Here is an 18,318-nt window from a genome sequence, read left to right as displayed (position 1 = left end):
AAATAAAGAAATTAAATGAAGTCCTACCTGAGCTGACAGGTGCAGGAGCTGAAGTCCTACCTGAACTGACAGGTGCAAGGGCTGAGGCCCTGCCTAAACTGACAGGTGCAAGGGCTGACAGGTGAAACCTTACCTGATCTGACAGGTGCAGGGGCTGAAGTCCTACCTGATCTGACAGGTGCAAGGGCTGAGACCCTGCCTGAAGAGACAGGTGCAAGGGCTGAGACCCTGCCTGAACAGACAGGTGCAAGGGCTGAGACCCTGCCTGAAGACAGGTGCAAGGGCTGAGGTTCTACCTGAACTGTCAGGTGTAAGGTCTGAGGTCCTGCATTAGCAGAGTGTGCAGAGATGCAGGCCTGAGCTGCTAAAGCTCTGCCTGGTCTGACACTTTGATGTTTCTTGCATGAGCTCATATATGACGGCCCTGTTGGGAGCTCCCTAAACTCACAGAGTATCTTCCGGCCTCATGTGCTTTCTTACTACATGTCATATGTTCTTAGTCATACCGATTTTGTGGCTGGGGATGTAGCTCAGTGGTAGAGCGCATGCTTTGCATGTATGAGGCCCCGGGTTCAATCCCCGGCATCTCCACTATTTTGTCATTTATACTTTTGATCTTCATTTGTGCTTTTTAAATGTGGTGAACATTTATGACTATAAAAAAAATGTCGCGCTGGTCTAGTACGGTCCTCATGATTTTAGCCACATAATCTCTGTTAATAGCGATTGGGACGGCACCGATGCTGTGTTCTATGCGCAAGCAGAAACAATGGAGGCGCGGCAATAATAAGGCGGGAGACACACGGGGCACGTTATTTCAATATAACAGCTGACCAACTATAGGCGGTAACCCCGCCCACCTCTGCGCGTGTCAGAGGACGGCCCGCCTTCCCTGTCCACTAAACATAGAAATAGGCCAATGTGCCACTGTGGAAGGGAACATAGAACACTGACTAGACAGAGGACCGGGGGCGCCTTCCCTGTCCACTAAACATAGAAATAGGACAATGTGCCTCTGTGGAAGGGAACCTGCTGCTCCCACTGACTAAACAGAGGACCGGGGTGCCTTCCCTGTCCACTAAACATAGAAATAGGACAATGTGCCTCCGTGGAAGGGAAATAGGACAATGTGCCTCTGTGGAAGGGAACATAGAACACTGACTAGACAGAGGACCAGGGGCGCCTTCCCTGTCCACTAAACATAGAAATAGGACAATGTGCCACTTTGGAAGGGAACCTGCTGCTCCCACTGACTAGACAGAGGAGGGGGGGGGCGCCTTCCCTCTCCACTAAACATAGAAATAGGACAACGTGCCTCCGTGGAAGGGAAATAGGACAATGTTCTGATTACTTACCGGTAACCTTCATTACTCCTAGTCCTACTCTTCCTCGTCACAGTACTTACCTCATGAGGCACCCGCCTCCGACACAGGACCTTCTTCTATTTCTTCTTATTTCTATAACTCCTCCCCCACACCCACGTCACTTAGTTTCATATTACCAAGCCGTAGCATGGGACCTTCCCCGAGGGTGAGGAGGGTCGTCAGTACTGTGACGAGGAAGAGTAGGACTAGGAGTAATGAAGATTACCGGTAAGTAATCAGAACATTACCTCCACGTCCACTCTTCCTCGTCCCAGTACTTACCTCATGAGGTATACCAAAGCAACAAACGGGGAAAAAGGTCCCAATGAGACACAGAGTCAAAACAGTGCAGAAACACACACCTTTAATAACTCCAATATTACATCCCCACAGACAAAACTCCAACCCCGAAGGAACCAACCCCCGAGTGGGAGACATTCAACCTATAGTGGTTGATGAAGGTGCTCTGATCAGCCCAAGTGGCAGCTCTACATATCTCCTGTAGAGAAACCCCCCTAGCATCGGCCCATGAGGCCGCCAAACCTCTGGTGGACCGCCCCTGAACGTGCGCATGCACAGGCAGGCCCGAAGCCACATAGGCCATGGAGACCACAAGACGGATCCATCGGCTAATGGACACTACAGATGCCTTACGCCCAGCCCCAGCCGGGCCAAAAGTAATCAGAAGACTGTCAGAGCGGCGGAAAGGGGCAGTTCTAGCCAAGTACTCCAACACCGCCCGCCGCACATCAATGCTATGCCAAGCCACTTCCTCTGGCGTTTGCGGATTTTGAAAAAAGGCAGGGAGAACCAGATCCTGAGAGGTGTGAAAACGAGAAACAACTTTAGGGAGAAACTTCAGATCACACCTCAGCACCACCGAGTCTGGCAGAACCCTCAGGAAAGGGGGGTGACATAACAGAGCCCCAATCTCCCCAAGCCTACGGGCAGAAGTTATGGCAATCAGAAAAGCAGTCTTCAGCGTCAGATGATTCATATCAATTTCGGAAATGGGCTCAAAAGGAGGCACTTGAAGAAACTTTAAGACAAGAGGGAGATCCCAAGGAGGAAGCCCCTTATAAGTACAAGGACGGGAAGAAGAAAAACCCCTGAGCAACTTCCCCACCAACACTTCCCCATCCAAGTGCCCATCAGAGTCCCCCAAAAGGAATTTTATGGAGGCCCACTGAGAGCGAAGCGTGGAAACCGCCAGGCCCTTGTCAAACCCATCCCGGAGGAATTGAAGGATAGCGGGGAGGCCAGAACGCAGGGGTGGAATCCCAGACCGCCCACACCAGTCCCGGAAATGGCTCCAATGTCTGCCGTAAGCCTTCAGAGTGGAGGGTCTAAGAGCATTCATTATGGAATCCACCACCGGACCAGAAAACCCCTGAGATATCAGCCTAGCCCGTGCAATATCCACACTGCCCATTGTATCTGGCGGACCCCCAACCGTAGCTCCCCCAGAAGGGGACAAGGCCACTTCGGAACCAGCCAAAGCTCCTGGCACCGAAGCTCCAACAGAGTGGGGAACCAACTCCGGCGGGGCCAGTACGGAGCGAACAACAATACAGTCACCCTGGATATTCTGATGCGCTGAACCACCCGAGGCAGAAGAGGAATAGGTGGAAAAGCATAAAGGAGACCCTGAGGCCACTGCACAGAGAGGGCGTCCACCCCCCACGCACCCTCTGTCTGAAAACGAGAGCAGAAGAGGGGAACTTTTGCTGAGGCTGGAGACGCAAACAGGTCCAGAATAGGGGTCCCGAACCTGACACAGATCTCTGCAAAAACCTGGGTCGAGAGGACCAGTTCCACCGAGGAGGGAAACCGGCGGCTGAGTAGATCCGCCCGAACATTGTCCACCCCCCTGATATGTGAAGCCACCAGGGACACCAGATGTGATTCCCCCCAAGCACCTATCTGAGCTGCCAGGGCATTCAAGGAGCGGCCGGAACCCCCTTGGCGGTTGACGTAAGCCAAAGCTGTCGTATTGTCCGTCCGGACCAAAACTGCCCGGCCCATCAGCAACCTCCTGAAGTACACCAGAGCCCGGAGAATGGCACACAACTCTCGCCAATTGGATGTCCGATGGCTCTCTTCCGGATCCCACAACCCCTGAGCAGAGAGGACTCCCAACATAGCTCCCCAGCCCCTTCCACTGGCGTCGGTAGTAAGTGTGGTCACAGGAGGAATGATCAGGGACACCCTAGCCCGTAGTTTCGGAACCCTCAACCACCACTGCAGGGAGACCCGCAGCGCCAGAGACACCGGAATCAAAGCCTCGAAAGCTTGAGATGAAGGGAGCCAGTGGGAGAGAAGGTAGGACACCAGGGGGCGTAGATGAAGACGGGCCCAGGGAACTAGAAACACGCAAGAAGCCATGGGCCCCTGCAATTTCAGCAATAGGCGGGCCGGGACATACTGCCTCCCGAGAACCCTGCCCAGAACAGTCAGCAAGCGACGGACCCTCTCCAGGGACAGGAACACCTTCCCCATCCTGGTGCAAACCTGTGCACCAATGAAAACTAGATCCTGAGAAGCCTCCAGTTGGGACTTCTGCCAGTTCACCAGGAAACCCCAGTCCTGTAATGCCTGGCAGACCAATCGGAGATGAGAAATGACAGTCTGCCGGCAGGATGCTTTGACCAACCAATCGTCCAGGTAGGGAAATATCTGAATGCCCCGCAGATGTAAGTGCGCCACCAGGGGAGCCACCAGCTTGGTGAAAACTCTGGGGGCAGATCGCAGTCCGAACGGGAGCACCCTGAACTGAAAATGTCGGGATCCCACTGCAAAGCGGAAGAACTGCATGTGCCAGGGACGGAGAGCCACATGGTAAAAAGCGTCCTGGAGATCCAGAGATGTCATCCAATCCCCCTTTATTAACATCGGAAGAATGTTCTGTAAAGTCTCCATCTTGAAGTGTTCCTTTTGGACGAAGCAGTTCAGGGCTTTGAGGTCCAGAATTAGACGGTACTTCCCCGAAGGTTTGGGGACCAGGAACACCCGTGAGTAGAACCCCTGACCCTGCACAGGGAGAGGAACGGGCATGATGGCCGCCTTCAACACTAATTCGGAGAGCGCGGCGTCCATGGCCAACCTCTTGAGCCGAGACCTGGGAACCACAGTCCGAACCATGCAATGCTGGATAGGAGGAGACAGGAAATGCACTCGATACCCCCATTGTACTGTGTCCAGAACCCATGAGTCGGAACACCACCTTTCCCATACTGGAAAAAACTGCCGGAGCCGCCCGCCCACCGGCAATTCCAAACTGTCAGGACTTAGGTGCCGGGCCAGGACGTGAAGAGCGTGGAGGAGCCCGACCCCCCCTAGCCCTCCGAAAAGAATGTGATGAGGAGCCAGGAAAAGACCTGCTGGTCACTGGACCAGCCCCAGAGGAAGATTTCTTGGCCGTTGAAGGAGGCTTGCGTCGAAGTTTGTCAGCATGTTTGTCCGCCCTAAAAACTTTGTGCACCTTATCCTCAAGGCAATCACCAAAAAGCCTGGACCCAGTGAAAGGAAGTTTCAGGGCAGCCACCTTCTGAGACCCATCAGTCTTCCAGTCCCTTAGGTGCAAATGCCTCCGGGCAGATATACCAGCCCCCATGGCCATGGCTGAACCACGCACCCCATCAAAAGCCAGATCGGCCAAAAACTCAACCTGTCTCTGCATGTCTGTAAGCAAAGGGGCACAATCAGAGCCTTCATTGACAGCCTTTTTCAACTCCCTGAAACCATTCAACACTGTTTCAGCTGTGTAGGAACCATAGATATTTGCTCGAAGGGCCAGATGCGCCCCTGCATGAACCTTCTTAAGGCCGGAATTAACTCGGCGGTCCACTGGATCCCGGACGGCCGCCTCCTCGGCCGACATAGAGGAGCGACCCACCAGGCTGGCGGGGATAACGTCGACCTCAACTGGATCAGACAGCAAAGTCTCACCCTTCAAAGGGTAAAGTTTGGACATGAAGCGGGGCATTGCAATCTTCTCCGGGTCATGCCATTCCCGGAGGATTTTTTCCCGGATATCGGAAACCAATGGCAACCCCTTCCTAGGTGTATGCCTATACTGGCGAATAGAAGGGTCGGCCCCCTCCACCGGCACCAGGGGCTCTGAAAATCCCATGCAATCTCCAACTTGAGCCAGCACCTCCTCCACTCCCTCTCTGTCCAGATACTTCCCTTCAGCATCAGCCAAAGAGGAACAAGAAGAGGCCGATGACTCAGCGCCAGAAGAAGAGGAGGATGAGGAAGACAGACGCCTGCGCTTGTGTCCATGAGCATGTGTGCGACTCCCTCTACGATGCTTAAGCAGCTTCTTCAAATCCTTTCTGGTCAGGGAAAAACGCTTAGCCTTCTTCTTTCTCTTTCTGTGTAAATCAGGAGAAGAGGAAGACGAAGAAGAAGAAGACAGGACCAGATGCCTGCTCTTTGCAGAATGTTTTCCCATGTTGAGTAAGCCCAAAAACAGTGACCAAGGAAGCCTGCTTCACCAAAGACCCCTGCACACTGAACCAAGGCTCCACATACAAACAATTGCTAATGTGCCTCTCCCACATTCAAATAGAGGCCAGAAAGAACAACAACCAATAGGAACAACATCAATTAATTCCTATGGCAACATGCCAGCAGCATCAGAGGAGGAGCCCACCCTCCTCCGGAGCACGTGGCTCAAACAAGAAAAAGGAGCCGCCAATCCGTGCACAGCCGCCCATGCAGCATGGCCATGCAACAGGAAAAACATGCCCCCCCCCTTCTCCTTACCTTAACCCGGGTCCGTTCTCCCAGAACCCGGGCCACGATGCCCTGCGCTGGCCAAAGCCCAGCAGAAACCAGGCAAGGCAGCCTGACTCAACCGGGTCCCAAGCCCCGCAGGGAACCCAGGAGTCTTGCCACACCTGAAGGAGCCGAAGGCCCCGCCACACAGCCCCACCAGGGGGCCAGCATTCGGAGCTCCCCAGCGCCCCGCGCCGGGAAGAAAAAACAAGCCCAACCTGCCGGAGGCAGGAAAAAATTAAACTAAGTGACGTGGGTGTGGGGGAGGAGTTATAGAAATAAGAAGAAATAGAAGAAGGTACTGTGTCGGAGGCGGGTGCCTCATGAGGTAAGTACTGGGACGAGGAAGAGTGGACGTGGAGGTAATGTGCCTCTGTGGAAGGGAACATAGAACACTGACTAGACAGAGGACCGGGGGCGCCTTCCCTGTCCACTAAACATAGAAATAGGACAATGTGCCACTGTGGAAGGGAACCTGCTGCTCCCACTGACTAGACAGAGGAGGGGGGGGCGCCTTCCCTCTCCACTAAACATAGAAATAGGACAATGTGCAACTGTGGAAGGGAACCTGCTGCTCCCACTGACTAGACAGATGACAGGGGCGCCTTCTCTGTCCACTAAACATAGGAATAGGACAATGTGCCTCTGTGGAAGGGAACATAGAAATAGGACAATGTGCCGCTGTGGAAGGGAACCTGCTGCTCCCACTGAATAGACAGAGGACCGGGGGCGCCATCCCTGTCCACATGTGCCTCTGTGGAAGGGAACCTGCTGCTCCCACTGACTAGACAGAGGACGGGGTGGCGGGGGCCCTTCCCTGTCCACTAAACATAGAGATAGGACAATGTGCTTCCGTGGAAGGGAACATAGAAATAGGACAATATGCCTCTGTGGAAGGGAACATAGAACACTGACTAGACAGAGGACCGGGGGCGCCTTCCCTGTCCACTAAACATAGAAATAGGACAATGTGCCTCTGTGGAGGGGAACCTGCTGCTCCCACTGACTAGACAGAGGACCGGGGGCGCCTTCCCTGTCCACTAAACATAGAAATAGGACAATGTGCCTCTGTGGAAGGGAACATAGAAATAGGAGAGTGTGCCACTGCGGAAGGGAACCTGCTGCTCCCACTGACTAAACAGAGGACCGGGGGCTCGCCTTCCCTGTCCACTAAACATAGAAATAGGACAATGTGCCTCTGTGGAAGGGAACATAGGAATAGGACAATGTGCCTCTTGGAAGGGAACCTGCTGCTCCCACTGACTAGACAGAGGACCGGGGGCGCCTTCCCTGTCCACTAAACATAGAAATAGGACAATGTGCCTCTGTGAAAGGGAACATAGAAATAGGACAATGTGCCTCTGTGGAAGGGAACCTGCTGCTCCCACTGACTAGACAGAGGACCGGGGGCGCCTTCCCTGTCCACTAAACATAGAAATAGGACAATGTGCCTCTGTGGAAGGGAACCTGCTGCTCCCACTGACTAAACAGAGGACCGGGGGCGCCTTCCCTGTCCACTAAACATAGAAATAGGACAATGTGCCTCTGTGGAAGGGAACAGAGAAATAGGACAATGTGCCGCTGTGGAAGGGAACCTGCTGCTCCCACTGAATAGACAGAGGAACGGGGGGCGCCTTCCCTGTCCACTAAACATAGAAATAGGACAATGTGTCTCTGTGGAAGGGAACATAGAAATAGGACAATGTGCCTCTGTGGAAGGAACCTGCTGCTCCCACTGACTAGACAGAGGACGGGGGGGGCCCTTCCCTGTCCACTAAACATAGAAATAGGACAATGTGCTTCCGTGGAAGGGAACATAGAAATAGGACAATATGCCTCTGTGGAAGGGAACATAGAACACTGACTAGACAGAGGACAGGGGGCGCCTTCCCTGTCCACTAAACATAGAAATAGGACAATGTGCCTCTGTGGAGGGGAACCTGCTGCTCCCACTGACTAGACAGAGGACTGGGGGCGCCTTCCCTGTCCACTAAACATAGAAATAGGACAATGTGCCTCTGTGGAAGGGAACATAGAAATAGGACAATGTGCCACTGTGGAAGGGAACCTGCTGCTCCCACTGACTAAACAGAGGAACGGGGGCGCCTGCCCTGTCCACTAAACATAGAAATAGGACAATGTGCCTCTGTGGAAGGGAACATAGAAATAGGACAATGTGCCTCTGTGGAAGGGAACCTGCTGCTCCCACTGACTAGACAGGGGACCGGGGTAGCCTTCCCTGTCCACTAAACATAGAAATAGGACAATGTGCCTCTGTGGAAGGGAACATAGAAATAGGACAATGTGCCTCTGTGGAAGGGAACCTGCTGCTCCCACTGACTAGACAGAGGACCGGGGGCGCCTTCCCTGTCCACTAAACATAGAAATAGGACAATGTGCCTCTGTGGAAGGGAACCTGCTGCTCCCACTGACTAAACAGAGGACCGGGGGCGCCTTCCCTGTCCACTGAACATAGAAATAGGACAATGTGCCTCTGTGGAAGGGAACATAGAAATAGGACAATGCATAGCTCTCAACTCACACGCATTTGGCGGGTGTCAGCCGCCTTGTAAAGAGCCGACTCACCCGCCAAGCCTCCTGCACACCTATTCATTCCAAAGGGCGTCTCACCCCCCAAAAACAAAATCGGGTGATTTCACCCGCCTTTGCGTCGCAAATGGTTGAGTGCTATGGACAATGTGCCTCTGTGGAAGGGAACCTGCTGCTCCCACTGACTAGACAAAGGACCGGGGGCACCTTCCCTGTCCACTAAACATAGAAATAGGACAATGTGCCTCTGTGGAAGGGAACATAGAAATAGGACAATGTGCCTCTGTGGAAGGGAACCTGCTACTCCCACTGACTAGACAGAGGATCGGGGGCTCCTTCTCTGTCCACTAAACATAGAAATAGTACAATGTGCCACTGTGGAAGGGAACCTGCTGCTCCCACTGAATAGACAGAGGACCGGGGCGCCTTCTCTGTCCACTAAACATAGAAATAGGACAATGTGCCGCTGTGGAAAGGAACATGCTGCTCCCACTGAATAGACAGAGGACCGGGGGGGCGCCTTCCCTGTCCACTAAACATAGAAATAGGACAATGTGCCTCTGTGGAAGGGAAAATAGAAATAGGACAATGTGCCGCTGTGGAAGGGAACCTGCTGCTCCCACTGAAGAGAAAGAGGACCGGGGGGCGCCTTCCCTGTCCACTAAAGATAGAAATAGGACAATGTGCCTCTGTGGAAGGGAACCTGCTGCTCCCACTGACTAGACAGAGGACGGGGGTGCCTTCCCTGTCCACTAAACATACAAATCAGACAATGTGCCTCTGTGGAAGGGAACATAGAAATAGGACAATGTGCCTCTGTGGAAGGAACCTGCTGCTCCCACTGACTAAACAGAGGACCGGGGGCACCTTCCCTGTCCACTAAACATACAAATCAGACAATGTGCCTCTGTGGAAGGGAACATAGAAATAGGACAATGTGCCTCTGTGGAAGGGAACATAGAAATAGGACAATGTGCCACTGTGGAAGGGAACCTGCTGCTCCCACTGACTAAACAGAGGACCGGGGGCACCTTCCCTGTCCACTAAACATACAAATCAGACAATGTGCCTCTGTGGAAGGGAACATAGAAATAGGACAATGTGCCTCTGTGGAAGGAACCTGCTGCTCCCACTGACTAGACAGTGGACCGGTGGCGCCTTCCCTGTCCACTAAACATAGAAATAGGACAATGTGCCTCAGTGGAAGGGAACATAGAAATAGGACAATGTGTCTCTGTGGAAGGGAACAAGTCCACTAAAGATAGAAATAGGACAATGTGCCACTCTGGAAGGGAACCTGCTGCTCCCACTGAATAGACAGAGGACCGGGGGCGCCTTTCCTGTCCACTAAACATAGAAATAGGACAATGTGCCACTGTGGAAGGGAACCTGCTGCTCCCACTGACTAGACAGAGGACCGGGGGCGCCTTCCCTGTCCACTAAACATAGAAATAGGACAATGTGCCACTGTGGAAGGGAACCTGCTGCTCCCACTGACTAGACAGAGGACCGGGGGCGCCTTCCCTGTCCACTACACATAGAAATGGAACAATGTGCCTCTGTGTAGAGGACCCTGCAGCTCCCACTGACTAGACAGAGGACCGGGGGCGCCTTCCCTGTCCACTAAACATAGAAATGGGACAATGTGCCACTGTGGAAGGGAACCTGCTGATCCCACTGACTAGACAGAGGACCGGGGGCGCCTTCCCTGTCCACTAAACATAGAAATAGGACAATGTGCCACTGTGGAAGGGAACCTGCTGCTCCCACTGACTAGACAGAGGACCGGGTCCCCCTTCCCTGTCCACCAAACATAGAAATAGGACAATGTGCCTCTGTGGAAGGGAACCTGCTGCTCCCACTGAATAGACAGAGGTCGGGGTCCACCTTCGCTGTCCACCAAACATAGAAATAGGACAATTTGCCACTGTGGAAGGGAACCTGCTGCTCCCACTGACTAGACAGAGGACCGGGGGCGGCTTCCCTGTCCAACAAACATAGAAATATGGCAATGTAACACTGTGGAAGGGAACCTGCTGCTCCCACTGACTAGACAGAGGACCGGGGGCGCCTTCCCTGTCCACTAAACATAGAAATAGGACAATGTGCCACTGTGGAAAGAAACCTGCTGCTCCCACTGACTAGACAGAGGACCGGGGGCGCCATCCCTGTCCGCTAAACATAGAATTAGGACAATGTGCCACTGTGGAAGGGAACCTGCTGCTCCCACTGACTAGACAGAGGTCGGGGTCCACCTTTGCTGTCCACCAAACATAGAAATAGGACAATGTGCCACTGTGGAAAGAAACCTGCTGCTCCCACTGACTAGACAGAGGACCGAGGATGCCTTCCCTGTCCACTATACATAGAAATAGGACAATGTGCCACTGTGGAAGGGAACCTGCTGCTCCCACTGACTAGACAGAGGTCGGGGTCCACCTTCGCTGTCCACCAAACATAGAAATAGGACAATGTGCCACTGTGGAAGGGAACCTGCTGCTGCCACTGAATAGACAGAGGACGGCCGCCTTCCCTGTCCAACAAACATAGAAATGGGACAATGTGCACTGTGGAAGGGAACCTGCTGCTCCCACTGAATAGACAGAGGTTGGTGTCCACCTTTGCTGTCCACCAAACAGAGGTCGGGGTCCACCTTTGCTGTCCACCAAACATAGAAATAGGACAATGTGCCACTGTGGAAAGACATGTGGCCCGTGCTGTGTGGCTCGTGAGGCTGGAATGCGGGCTTTGAAAATAGTCAGTTACCTGTTTCATCGACTTCAGTGTATCTTTTCAACAGGGTCCGCCGTTGCTGTCCACCAAATGGGACAATGTGCACTGTGGAGAGAAACCTGCTGCTCCCACTGAATAGACAGAGGACGGGGTCCACCTTCCCTGTCCACCAAACATAGAAATGGGACAATATGCACTGTGGAAAGAAACCTGCTGCTCCCACTGAATAGACAGAGGACGGGGTCCACCTTCCCTGTCCACCAAACATAGAAATGGGACAATGTGCACTGTGGAAAGAAACCTGCTGCTCCCACTGAATAGACAGAGGACGGGGTCCACCTTCCCTGTCCACCAAACATAGAAATAGGACAATGTGCCACTGTGGAAGGAAACCTACTGCTCCCACTGAATAGACAGTGGTCAGGGTCCACCTTCAGTGTCCACCAAACATAGAAATGAGACACTGCAGCAGCAAGACAATTTGCACTGTGGAAAGAAATCTGCTGCTCCCACTGAATAGATAGAGGACGGGGCCCCCTTCATAGAAAATGGGACACTACTGGCAGCAAGACAATGCGCACTGTGGAAAGAAACCTGCTGCTCCTACTGAATAGACAGAGGACAGGGCCGGCTTTGGTGTCCACCAAACATAGAAATGGGACAATGTGCACTGTGGAAAGAAACGTGCTGCTCCCACTGAATAGAGGACGGGGACCGGCTTTGGTGTCCACCAAAAATAGAAATGGGACAATGTGCACTGTAGAAAGAAACCTGCTGCTCCCACTGAATATAGGACCGGAGCAGTGTAACGTCGAAAAATGCTTGTTGTCGAAAAATACTTAGGGGGCTACTGCGTATACGTGAAATCCAATGGCAAAGCAAAATCCGACGGTACATGTACAGATTTTGCTTACCCGTCAGAAAATGCTTTATCTTCTATGGGGCAGCACTACATTAACCCTATGTTACAAATGTTTCCCCAAGTTTTGTATTAACCCAATATTATCTATTTTAACCCTATGTTGTGCAGGGCAGTTCAGCATTAACCCGTCAGAAAATGCTTCAATGGCATTTTTTGACAGTGTTTTTTGTAGCCAACCCTGTGTTGTACAGGGCAGTGCAGCATTAACCCTATGGTGGCAATTTTTAACCGCATGTTGCGTCATTTATGGTGCAATTGCAAAATCGGATGGCAGGGTAATCAAAATCTGACATCACGTAAACTGGCATTTTCTGCTACCCTGAAAGGCCACCTGTGAGGAATTGGGTCAACTTAACCATATGGTGGCTTGGCGCCGTCCTTCCCGGGGAACTGGAGTTGTGCCTCAGCATTTTTAACCCAATGTTGCATCATTTAGGCAGTGTCAGCAAATTCTGACAGCAGCCTAAGCAAATTTTGACGGCCCATAAAATGGCATTTTCTGCTGCACTGCAAAGCTGCCTGTGAGGAATTGTGTCAACTTAACCCTATGTGGGCTTAGCACCATTCTTCCAGGGCAACTGGAGCTGTGCCTCAGCATTTTTAACCCCATGTTGCATCATTTAGGCAGTCTAAGCAAATTCTGACGGCAGCCTAAGCAAATTTTGACGGCACATAAAATGCCATTTTCTGCTGCCCTGCAAAGCCGCCTGTGAGGAATTGTGCCAACTTAACCCTATGGTGGCTTGGCGCTGTCCTTCCCGGGCAACTGAAGCTGTGCCTCAGCATTTTTAACCCCATGTTGCATCATTTAGGCAGCCTAAGCAAATTCTGACGGCAGCCTAAGCAAATTCTGATGGCAGCCTAAGGAAAATCTGACGGCACGTAAAATGCCATTTTCTGCTGCCCTACAAAGCCGCCTGTGAGGAATTGTGCCAACTTAACGTAATGGTGGCTTGGCGCCATCCTTCCCGGGCAACTGGAGCTGTGCCTCAGCATTTTTAACCCCATGTTGCATCATTTAGGCAGCCTAAGCAAATTCTGACGGTAGCCTAAGCAAATTCTGATGGCAGCCTAACTTGGGGCCAAGGGGGTGAAGAATCATCCTAGTACAATCAGAAAGGAACTTTTGTTTATTATTTTGAATACAGCAGGCCTGCGGAAGGAAGAGATCTAACCACCCAAGGTCCTGATATCGCAAGGAACATTTTGTGGATCTGAGCCCGGAAGAGGGGGATCCAGAGGTGAAAAGTCATCATCCAACATACATGTGGAAAGGAACTTTTTGTTTATTATTTTGAATACATCAGGTCCTCGGAGGCAAGAGACTTTTTGTAGAAATGTGTCATGTCCCGTGGGCGCAGATGGTCCTTGTGGCAGCGGTGGAAAAGGATTGGATTGGTCACCCAGGGTTCTCTCAAGATGGCGCTGTGGAGAAGGAGCTGTGTTCTAACTCCGCCCCCGTTGTCAAGGAACAGATATCAAGCAGATATCAAGCACCAGACACAGAGCAACATCACGTTGCTGCTCCCCCCTTAGCTACGCTCCGTGAGTTTCAAATCTTGCATTCCCCAGTGTTCACTCTCAGTTCTACTTCTATTATGTTTGCTGTTCTAATCTCACTGTCTCTCCTTGCAGCAGGCTTCGCTGCTACCCGCTGTGATCTGGTCTCCTGCGAGAGCTCTGATTCCTTCGTATACCCTCAAATGTCTAAACTTTCCAGAGTGCGTCGGGATAAGTATCAGGCTTTCAGTAGAAACTAATATTTAGTCTTTCTTACCTTTTCGCGTCCAATCTGATATCCGGCTTTTGTAACATTCAGCTGCAGCTGGCCGATGCTACACAGTTTCCACGGCAACTGGACTCGCTTTACGCAGACTCGGAAGTCTGCGATCTTCCTGTCACAGCTGCCAGTGCAGCTTCGCAACAACATTCTCTCACTACAGATATTGGTTGGGGAAAATACCTTTCTGAACTCCGTATTAGGCAGATCTACACTATTCTCTTTCCTATTCTAACTGCTTATTTTCTACTCAGCAGGGCACACCAGCCCCTCTGTGGTTCCATCGCCACGCCAGAGCACTCCTTCCTTCAAACACTTATGCTCGGAAGCTTGCACGACCGGTAAACGTGATATTAGCTAATCCAGGGCCTCAGCGATTTATTCTGGCTGTAATCCGACTTCTTGTATCGACAGATCTCGTAGGTCTGAACAGTGCAAGCCCACATCACTAAAAGGTTTGCAGCCCGTCCAACACGGCAGTCCTCCAGCAGAATAAGCAGCCAGGAGGTGACATCTCAGCCAGAACTGACGACAGGGTTTTCTTCCCCAGAGGGCTTCCCTGGAAACCCAGTGCCTTCTTGATAGTACATACTACAGGTGGCCATGGGGCGACCAGGTGGATTCTCCATACATCTCCAACTGTTGCTTTTGATCCAGGTAGGTGAACTTCCATTTGGATTTGGATTATCACAACTTGTAAAGACTCAGCATTACAAAAAGAGACTTAACCACTGAAGATCCTGAGCTGAAGATTGAACTGTCGTCTCATGCTGGGAAAGCTTGAGAGTGTGCTGTGCTCAGGAGTCCCGGCTTGTGCCGTGCTCAAAACGTGGGGAAGGGAGACCCCAGGCTACCACATGCAGATTTATCATTTGTGAACAGTTCTTTCTTTCTTGTGAACACTATCCCTATCCCACACTCTTTTGTATTAAGTTGTAAGGATTGGCGATAGTTTTTATTTTTGTATAGGCCCTTTTATTTGGCAAGACGCTACTAGGACAGCCTTATTATTATTTGATGGTTGTAGCCTGATCCCATCTTAGAGTTAGGTTTAGATTAGGCATTAAGAAAGGCGGTGAACATGTTTTGAATGCAGTTTAAAGCTATGCAAACAGGAATCCAGCTGCTATTGGACTTAGGTTGCAGTGGGTCCCACTCCAGAGGCTCCGGTATAAGATGATTCAGTTTCCTCTTCACTCCCAGTCTAGGGAGCTTAGTTGGCACATCCAGGAGTCTTTCTCCTTCAGTGAGGAGTCTGGGTACGAGAGCAGCTAACAGAGGGCAGGCCTTGGTCCAACAGCAGTCACCCCAATGTTCCCTACAGATGGTTGTGGGAGAGAGCTCACCTCTGACTGGTGGGAAACGTCCACTGAACGGTAACCTATTCTGGTTCTTGAGTGGTTCAACAGCATCGAAGCAGGCTTCTGTGGGCTCTCCTTGCAAGTCAAACTGGTTCGAAGATGCAAACTGAAAGCCCATGCCGCACGGCATGTCGTCTGTCAGTGCGAAGGTCATCAAACACTGTTCAAATGGGGTTTAAAGATGTGTGAACAGGGGCTTGTTATCTGTTCAAAGGGCATCAAGCGCAGTTCAGATGCAGTTCAGAATTGGGTATAGGGTGTCAAACGTGATTTGAATGCAGTTCGAAGCTGTGCAAACAGGGGTCCAGTGTTGATTAGAAAGGCGGTGAACATGGTTTGAATGCAGTTTAAAGCTATGCAAACAGGAATCCAGCTGCTATTGGACCTAGGTTGCTGTGGGTCCCACTCCAGAGGCTCCGGTACAAGATGATTCAGTTTACTCTTCACTCCCAGTCTAGGGAGCTTAGTTGGCACATCCAGGAGTCTTTCTCCTCCAGTGAGGAGTCTGGGTACGAGAGCAGCTAACAGAGGGCAGGCCTTGGTCCAACAGCAGTCACCCCAATGTTCCCTACAGATGGTTGTGGGACAGAGCTCACCTCTGCCTTGTAATCACTCTATCTTTACCTCACAGATGAAGTACTTTTTTGGAGGGGGGGCTTCAATTTTATAAAATGTATCCTTGACGTCGGGAAGATCATAAATAACAATTATAACTAATTTACCATGGTCAGTGTTCCATTTTCATCCCTCCCCCGTTCTCCCTCCACTTTCCTTTCCCACAAACTTCCACTACAAAGAGATTAATATCAAACATCTTAATACGCACCCCTGATGAGGTTTGGATAAGCACACGTTCGGAGACATAACTTGCATAACCCATGAAACCCTCCCAACGATAGGGCCGGTGGCTGAGGCAGATGACGGCGCTGCATGGGTGCTTCTACAATTCCCCCCACCTACCCACTCACATTTTCATATGCCGGACCTATTAACCCATTTCATAATGAACGGTCCCCAGTCTATGTGGAAGATTTCCACTCCATCACTGACAATTGCAGTGAGCTTCTTCAGGGTGAAGATGTCCCACAATTTGTTAATCAGACCTCCTTGGAAGGGGCAGATTTCATTTTCCATATGTGTGCTATCGCAACCTTCCCAGCTCTTAACATAGCCTCCCAAATTCTCGGCAGACAGGTTTCCTCCCTCCCATGCCCAACGGGTCAAGGGCCAGAGATATTCTGACACTCTCCTTCATACAGCCAGTCCAGAACACCTGCATCTTGAGGCAAGTCCGCCATAGGTGATATGATGTTCCCTGCTGGCCACATTGCCTTGGGCACAGAGCAGACGAACCGGAAAATATTTTCAAGAGTTTCTGAGGGGATAATTGCTAGCAGTGTAAAATTGTGAAGTTATGATCCATGGTGGCAGTGAACAGGTTTCCATGGAACATGATCTCATAGACTTTGCCCCAAGTATCCTCTGAGATATCCAAACCAGTATGTGAGGCCCAGTATTGTTTAAAGTTTTGTCTCCCTGAAAGGTCAGCTCTCACCAGCTTTTTCCCCTTGAACCTCTTGTGTATAGGCGCGTTATAAATGCCATATCATATCATATATCATATCACCATTGCTCTGTACAGTTTGGATACAATGGGCCTCATTACGACTTTGGAGGTAGCCCTCCAAAATCAGGTCCGTGTCCGGGTTCGCTGAATGGGGAAATACCAGGCCATTCTGAGTATGGAGGGCCCGGTATTTCCTCCTTCAGGGAACCGGGCCCGATCCTTCCTCATTCCCATTCGAGCCCGCATAGGGCTCAATGGGAATGGGGAGGGAGCTAACAACGGGCCCATTACGAACGGGCCCGTTGTTAGCTCCCTGGTCCCCTCGCAGGACCCGCTATGGACGTCTGGAAAAACCAGACATCCAGAGCGGGTCCCGTGAGGGGACCTCGTAATTGTGCAGAATGGGTTTAACGGCGCCGGCACCATTACCGGCGCCGTTAAACCCATTCTGCACAACTTATAATGAGGCCCAATCTCTTTTCTGGAGGAGGTCTCGTTAATAGTTTACTCAAAGGCAGTGAGCAGACATGTCATTTTCTGGAGGGTTCTGGGTTCTGCACATATGCCCTTTAGCTGCAGATATTAAAATACACTGAGTATGTCACTCCCCAACGTTTCTTTCGTCGCCTCAAAGTCCTTTAATTGAACGTCACTAAAGAGTTGCCCCTCCCTCTCCAGGCCTCTGACAGACCAATGTTGAGTATGTTTAAAGCCCTTTCTGCCCTGGTTCAACGGGGATCCCACAGAGAGCTCAGGGGAGAAGGCCAGTTAGAGAGGCGCTTGTTAGGACCATTTTTATGCCATGGTGACCACAGTACCCTAATGATGGCTGATTCCTAACCTTAGGTGGGATTGATCTAATTGGGGACCATAACAGATCTCTGACTTTCTTGGGGTGGGTAAAGGAGTCTTCTAAGTATGTCCAGTATGTGCCCATATTGTCCATCATGTGTTCTACCAGGATATGCAATTGGGCGGCCTTGTAGTAAAGGTAGAAGTTTGGGGGCCTCATTACAAATTCGGCGGTAGCCATGCCGCTATTGGCGGCATGGCTGCCGCTGAAATCGGGTCCAGGTTCCCTGAATGGGGAATTACCGGGCCATTCCGAGCTCAGAGGGCCCGGTAATTCCTCCCTCCAGGAACCCGGGCCCGGACCTTCCCCTTTCCCATCTGAGCCTCCATAGGGCTCAATGGGAATGGGAGAGGGTGCAAACAACGGTCCGATTACGAGCAGCCCATTGTTTGCTCTCTCTTCCCCT

The 18,318-nt window shown here is 51.4% G+C and overlaps 1 non-coding gene across 1 annotated transcript; it reads left to right on the top strand.

Annotated features, from left to right (window-relative positions):
* The first annotated feature begins 519 nt into the window (after window positions 1-519).
* Window positions 520-591, top strand: TRNAA-UGC (transfer RNA alanine (anticodon UGC)). The gene has a single exon. It is a non-coding gene; the product is annotated as a tRNA-Ala (tRNA).
* Window positions 592-18,318: the final 17,727 nt, after the last annotated feature.

Source organism: Ambystoma mexicanum, chromosome 10 (genome assembly GCF_040938575.1).
Source record: "Ambystoma mexicanum isolate Mex_15411 chromosome 10, UKY_AmexF1_1, whole genome shotgun sequence".
Taxonomy (NCBI): Eukaryota; Metazoa; Chordata; class Amphibia; order Caudata; family Ambystomatidae; genus Ambystoma; species Ambystoma mexicanum.
This window is presented reverse-complemented; position numbering and strand designations above follow the sequence as displayed.